At 39.9% G+C, this 7,699-nt stretch overlaps 1 pseudogene; it reads right to left on the bottom strand.

The window, feature by feature from the left end:
* Positions 1-5: 5 nt before the first annotated feature.
* The window catches only part of LOC119423539, a 14,537-nt pseudogene continuing 6,843 nt past the window's right edge, over positions 6-7,699 (bottom strand).

Raw genomic sequence — 7,699 nt, 5'->3', positions numbered from 1 at the left:
GATTTTCAAGACTTCCATTCCATGAAGATGAAGGATAAAAAGAGCACAACTGCAATGATATAGAAAACAAAAAAAGCTCTGTTGATTCTTTTCGCCCAGCATACAGATTTCACTTTCTCCTCTTCGCAGCCGAAATGTAAACAAACAGTTTTCTGCAGCTTCTTCAACTCGTCCAGGATCAGCAGCAACACGTGAGACTCTCCTGACTGAATGATGTTGTTCACCTGCACACAGTCAGATATTGGTGTTCCAATACTTTACTGTTTGATTCAACTTCAAATAGTTCTGCATGACCGGGTTCTGTTCTGCTTTTTAGATAAATAGAGTATCAACATGGTGCTAAATAATACAGACAAATCTGAGGCAGCCATGGCCTCAACGATGCCTAATGGCCTCTGATGAAGTCCTTTGGATGAAGGATGAAACTTTTCCACAACAAAAGAAATCGTTCAGACCTGATTTAACTTTATTGGATTTTTTTTACCTGAACATGAACTTTGATGTTCTGAACCACTTTGGCTATGGCTGCCTCAGAGGAGTCAACGGGGGAGAGGGTGGACTCCATTAACCATCTTATCGCAATCAAATTGGTTGGCATTTGAGTGTGCTAATTATGGGACTGAGTTTGTTGTGGCTCCTCAGACTGATGAAGTCCTTTAGATGAAGGACAAAGTGTTTCAACAAAACAAAAAAGAAACTATCCAGATGACCTGACTGAACTTTGTTGGGATCTGTTCTTACGGTTTTTCCTCTATGTTTTCCTCCAGATCATCATCTTGTTCAAATTTGTTTGTTGTTGCGTCTACTACTTTGTCTCTCTATGTTGAATTAAAGCCCTATTCACATGGGATTAATTTTAGGGACCACATGCTATTTGTAATAATTATGAAGATTGTCTGTGTTGTTAATCCCGTGTGAATCGGCCATGTCAGTAATTTGTAAAGTAAAAATTCTCCAACAAATTACCTACTATGTTTTGCTGAACTCCGAGGTCCTGTGATAATACTAATCCAATGCGAATAGGCGTCTGTGATTTGGACAGAAATGGGCAGGATCCGCTACGTAATTAGGCGTTTTTTGTTTCCTGGGCACATTTTTATTTGCTTTTGGCAATGGAGGCTGCATTGGAGTTCATAAATAAACTTTTGTGTCCCGGACCAGCAAAAGCCTTTCGACCTGTAACAATCACAAAAAAAAAAAGAAAAAGCTGAAGAGAAGGAGCAAAATCATATGCAAATGGTGGCTCATATCCTGCATTGCTCTGTGTGGTAAGAATCATTTTCTTCTGTTTGTAGACTTCTATACAGCTGGCTAGCGCTGGCAGTAACACAGCACTGAGCTGTGGCCGTAGCCTGAAAAGTAGTTTTAACATCAACTCACGTCATTCCACGTCATTGTTTCGCGATACGCAGTGCATTAACATCATATCCGGAAGATGTCCGTAAATTTCAGCTAAATCTCAGGCTTTGGTTATCCCATGCGAATGCGCCAGATAAAAAGCAGACACTGGGGAGTAATGTATTTATTACATGTGGTCCCTAGGTAAAACTAATCCCATGCAAGTAGGGCTTTAGTAACAGAGCGAATTTATTGTAATCTCTGCATACAGCTGTGTGCACAATGATGTACCTCTTTAGCAACAGGCAGGAGTTTGTGCTGCTTCTTGCTTCCAGTCATTCTGCAGATGCAGGAACAGCCAGTTTCCTTTGCACCTTTTGAACGGACAGATGTGTTAAAAGAATGACAACACAAATAGTGGAAATAGTTGTGCAGATTAAAAACGTGGGAGCAGAGTGTGTAAAAAAGGTGCATGGAAGCCTTGAGCCTTTGAATTAGAAAGCCTTAAGTTTAACACTTTGAAAGTGGTCAGCTTGTTTTGTTTAAATGTAAAATTATTATGAAGGTTCAACAATCATGTTGTAGTCCCATCAAAATTCATAATGAGACTATATTTTACAAAAGGGTCATTGCACTTTACTCAAATTTGAAACTGACTTCTTAGACTAAAATATTCCATTGCAAAATGTGTTTCAGATCTTATACTGTCATGTAATTCCCTCACCTGTATTACAGTTTTCAGTTTGGACATGTTCGTATTTGTCCTCTTCGTCATCCTGAAGCTCGTCTTTAGAGTCTTTTTCCATTAGATATGTGACCAAAATTGTCTCCAACAGACTGAGCAGCATCAGCGCAAAAATCACAATGCAGTAGGTTGCTGAAAATGGGAAACATGCTGTCAGGAATGTATTTTCAAGAATCTCAAGTTAACTGATCAAGTAGAAGTTTGTACCTATGAGAGGAGTCTCGTTGGACATGGAGGGCAGGATGTCGTTCAGGATGAGCAGCAGGACAGAGATGGCCAGCAGCACCGTGATTTTGAAGCTCAACTTCTCCCCTCGGTGGTCAGGGATAAAGAACGAAGCGAGATCCAGAGCCAGGAAAAACAGGATGGGCAACAAGAAATTAATGACGTGGAGGAGAGGTCTTCTCTTTATGGTAACCTGGTAAACCAGAGAGCTCAAGGTAAACAGTGAACCTTGATTTAGGCTCAATCTCAACTCACCCCTTCCCTTTAGGGGTGTAAATTTTTAACAACGTGCATTTTTAACCCCCTCCCCTCTCCCACCGAGGAAGTCTGCGGACCTATCAGAGGGACCCAGCTGAAAAAGCAATGAGTCATCATTTCCGGACTCTTGGATTCTTTCTGACACTGTCCTGGGTCGACCTCGGTACCCTGGAGAGTGTTTACGGATCTCACCAGAGGGAACTTGCTGATTGTACCATTCTTATCAGAACTCTTACAGTGTCTCTGGAGTGTCCTTGGACACGCTCACCACCCTTGTTGTCTCCCTTCCCCTGCAGAATGTCTGCATCACTATGTGCTTATGTGCAGGGTGGTTTTTCTTTTCAATTTCAGGCTACCTTTTCCTCTGCCAAGGAAATGAGAGTCTGTTAGGATTTTTTTTGCCTCCAAATCTTATACAAACTACATGTGTCACTTTCATTACTTTTTGTCTGTCACAACAGGTCTCACTTGTAAATGAGTCTTTGAGGCTCAGTGTGATTTATCTGTGTAAATAAAGGTCGAATGAGTGCAAGGGGTCCCAGACTACACCATTTGTCAACTGAACTGAATTTTATCAGGTCTCTCTTGTAAATGAGTCCTCGAGGCTCAATGGGATTTACCTGCATAAATAAAGGTCGATTGAACACACAATACTCTTGTGAGGGTGACTGTTTACAGCAGTGGTTCCCAACTCTGGTCCTTGAGGAACACCATCCTGCATGTTTTAGTTGTTTTCCTGCTTTGACACACCTGATTTGAATGAACATGTGATTAATGGGTTTCTGCAGAACTTGACGAGGTAATTAAATCACTAAATCAGGTGTGATGAAGCAGGAAACAACTAAAACATATGCCGGATGGTGTTCCTCAAGGACCATGGTTGGGAACAACTGATTTAAAGCATTAACAAACATGGATTCTATTTCCTTTTCCCACCCTGTCTTCTTCATTGGCTCTTCACAACTGAGATGGGTCAGTAATCAGTTCGTACTGCGTCCAGCTTTGGATCCAGAAATGTAAATGTTTGGATGACTGAGACTGAGGTCAAGTTGGGTCCATACCCTCACACACTAACAGATTATGCGCCAACTAGCCATGCCAAACACCATCTAGTTGTATTCTAATGTAAGACATTATCATCTTCTTTACCAATAGTACCTTTATAGGTTATAATGTACCCAAAGTTGTAAGTTAGATAGAAAATGGTGAAAACTGAAGGCATTTTGGTTCTTCAAGGGATGTACAGTTTTATAGTAAAATATTTTACCCAGTAGCCTAAGTGATTTCAGACTGATGGCCAACAGGAAGGGGCATGTATACCATAGGAGTAAGGGTAGGGGTAACAGTCAGAAACAGTATTCAAGCTTACACATTAGCCAGATCCCATTTCACATCTTCCCTCAATCCATATTCTGTCCTGCTCCTACATTTTCTAAGTTTACTTTAGGGTGTAGGGGTGTCCCAGTTGTTTCTGGTGATACTGCAGGGGAGTAAAGGAGTGTAGGATACTTTAAGAAGAGGTTTATCACATCACTTCAACTGAAGGGTGAACTTTGTTGCCCTGTGGTTGACATTATCGTCAAACTTTCTTAACAATCACAAAAATAATGTACAGCATGTTAAATTCTGTCACACAACATACATGGACTGACACAGCACATAACTTACTAAAAGACCTTGAAGGGGTATTCAGTTTCATTGTGGAATATTTTACCTACCTTGTGTTATTTCATACAGTGGACCAAGGTAGAGGTACAATTTAAGATATCAACTATTTTTATTATTACAAGTGGCGTTTTTCAAACTAAAAAAAAAGATTTGCAATTTCCTGAGCATCAAAGTTCATGCTCAATAATCCAGGGGGAAAAAATCCAACAAAGTTCAGTCAGGTCCTGGACGATTTCTTTTTTATTTTGTTGAAATGTTTCGTCCCTCATCCAAAGGACTTCATCAGTCTGACGAGCCACAACAAACTCAGTCTCATATGTGACTTATTCACAAAGTGGTTCAACCAGTTTTATGTTGATAAGATAGTTTCTGGAGTCTGCTCTCTCCCCTGTCAACTCTTCTTCTTGCAGCCAAATTGGTTCAAAACATCAAAGCTCATGCTCAATAATCCAGGTAAAAAAAATCCAGCAAAGTTAAGTCAGGTCATCGGGATGGTTTCTTTATATTGAAACGTTTCTTCCTTCATCCAAAGGATTTCATCAGTCCGAGGAGCCACAACAAACTCAGTCCAGACTGACTTAACTTTTGTGGATTTTTTTACCTGGATTATTGAACATTAACTTTGATGTTTTGAAACACTTTGGCATAGCTGCTTCAGAGGAGTCGACAGGGGAGAGGGATGACTCCAGAAACCATCTTATCATAAAAAAACTGGTTGGCCCACTATGTAAGTAAACCACTTATGGGACTGAGTTTGCTGTGGCTCCTCGGACTGATGAAGTCCTATGGATTAAGGACTAAACGTTTCAATAAAAAGAAGAAACCATCCAGAGGACCTGACTTACCTTTGTTGGAATTTCTTGAATAATTCCCCCCAAAATATTAAATTGTAATAGCCCAAACAAGTCTTCAGAGAGCCTTTACTGTTCTTTAATGTATAGATTCCCTAATGCTCCTGACTTTACCGGACACCAATGCTATAATTATTTTGTGTTCCTGATTTGTTTTTGTTTTATTTTTTATGATTTTTGTGATCATATTATTGTTCTATATTTGCTATATTGATTTTTTTTTGTTTTTTTCTGTTTGTTTGTTTTGTTTGTGTGTTGCATACCGTGTATATGAGCAATTCCCAATCTTTATTTTGGAAGTTGAGGTTGGACGTACTGACGGACAGCTGCAGGAACTCCCACTCTCCCTGAGTCTTCATCACCTCTCGGGAAAACTGGGTGGCCCGAGAGGAGTTTGAGAAAGCAAAAAATTGCATTTCATCTTCTGTGGAGGGAGAAACGGGGGAATTCAGGGTGTGAGACCCTTTGAAAAAACATACTGGTCACAATTCTGCCTTGAAACTCACTGGAGTGTACCGCAGAGCCAATCGTTAGGTTGCATTCCTGAGTGTCGAAGGGGAACTTGTGAACGTCCATCTTGCAAGTACTCACAACGCGCATTTCATCTTCAGAAGACACTGTCCCATCGTAATGTATAGTAAGGTACGGATTCTGAGGGGAGTCATCTTTCTGTGTCCTGAAACAACACAAACACATACATATCACTTTGTATAGTGAGCTTGTAGAGCATTTGCTCTGTTTCACAATTACCGGTATAATGAACTTAATCAACAGATGTGGGACTTTCTGCTGATAAGATAAGGGTGTTTGCTCAACATTATGCTGACGAGACAATAAAATCTGTTCTGTGTACTTTAAGAAAGGTTGTTGAACCTGGTGCCCAATGAGGAACATACAGGATTAGCAAATATGAAACTATTAGACTTAAAAATCTAGCATGTTATGTTGTGCCTATAATATTACCTTCCAGTCATTCTTGTTTCAATTCTCTGGACTTAAATGTGATACCAAATATGTCCTTTGTATTCACTTCCTTTGTATAAATACATTAATTTCAAATAATAATACGCTTTCATTTTCACATTTAATCTACAGGTGGATTATCTTTTCTGCTTTGTCAACAGTGTATAATATTATTTATTGATTCAAGAAAAAGGTAGGGATTTTATTGAGTGAAAGAGCACATGTTTATGATGGGGAACATTGAACACACCACAAAACAGTTACATTTTAAAATGACAATGTAACTTAGTGGTAAAAATGGAGCCATATGTCAGCACAGTTTAGATGCAAGTGTGACTTTCTGGATTATGTGGCAACTGACAAAGACTTGCAACATCCTTAAGGAATTTCTGTTACTCGCTGCTTTGGATGCCAAAAATTTACACAAAGTTAGATCTGTTGATAACCTGCAGAATATGTTTTGAGTTCTGGGTTTGTCCTGAGGTCTCCTCCCCAGTGGAACATGACCAGTAAACCTTCAGAGGTTAGGTGCCCAGGAGGCATCATACACTAATAAGATGCCTGAACCACCTCAGCTGACTCCTTTTGATGCAGAGGAGCAGCGGTTCTACTCTGAGCTTGCTCTAGATGTAGGAGCCCCTCACCTTATCTCTATGACCTATGTCAACAATGGACTAGGCCATTTTTTAATCCAACTTGGCCTAGGTCATTCGTACGCCTCAGGCCAGATTACATCCCCATGATATCAATAGTGTTGAGTTATATGCACAATAATTTTTTGATTTTATCACATTTTATTGGACAACAATCCGTCCAGAGGATCTGACTTTGCTAGATTTTTCTACATGGATTACTGAGTATGCATTAAGATATTTTATTGGGCATTCAGCTTTGTCAGTAAATGAAATGAAAACACTATAACTGACTTAAATTTTAAAACTCTAAACATAAGTATGAGTCCAGATTATAGGAATATATGGATACATAAATGGGTATATTTTGGTCTGGATGTGATTAGTATGGCCTAGGCTATTTTACATCCCTGGGTACAGTTTGGCCAAGGACATTTTGTCCCCTAGGGTATGCTACGGCCTGGGTTAAACTATACAAAACACTTAACAACGCAAGCGAAAACAGAAGAGAAAGAATAAGAACATCAAGAAGTGGCTAAAACTTTGTCATCCCAACTTTGTTAAAATGTATTTTAAACTTAAAATAGTTGGAAATAGGTGGATTGCTCTCTTCGGGTCGAGGTTCTGCCTCAAGAGGAGGAGTTTAAGTATCTCGGGGTTTTGTTCATGAGTGAGGGAAGAATGGAGCGTGAGATTGACAGATGGATTGATGCAGCGAGAGCTGGAAGAGGTGGCTGTGGAAGGGATGTGTGGGCCTCCTTCCTCAAGCTGCTGCCCCTGAGACCCAACTTTGGAGTAAGCGGAAGATAATGGATGGATGGAAACGTAAAACAGCCCTTCCTGTGGACATTAGCTACAAAGTACATGTTTGCAGCTAAAAGCCGCAGGGAAATAGTTCAACAAAAGCACTTTGCTGTAATTAGGACTTACAAATATTTGAGCTACCCAACTTTCAGATTTGATTAGAAGCGTACTTGAACGGATGGATGGATGGACATAAATATGCAAACACACAAATA

The sequence above is a fragment of the Nematolebias whitei genome, chromosome 17 (assembly GCF_014905685.2).
Source record: "Nematolebias whitei isolate Nwh7 chromosome 17, NemWhi1, whole genome shotgun sequence".
Taxonomy (NCBI): domain Eukaryota; kingdom Metazoa; phylum Chordata; class Actinopteri; order Cyprinodontiformes; family Rivulidae; genus Nematolebias; species Nematolebias whitei.
This window is presented reverse-complemented; position numbering and strand designations above follow the sequence as displayed.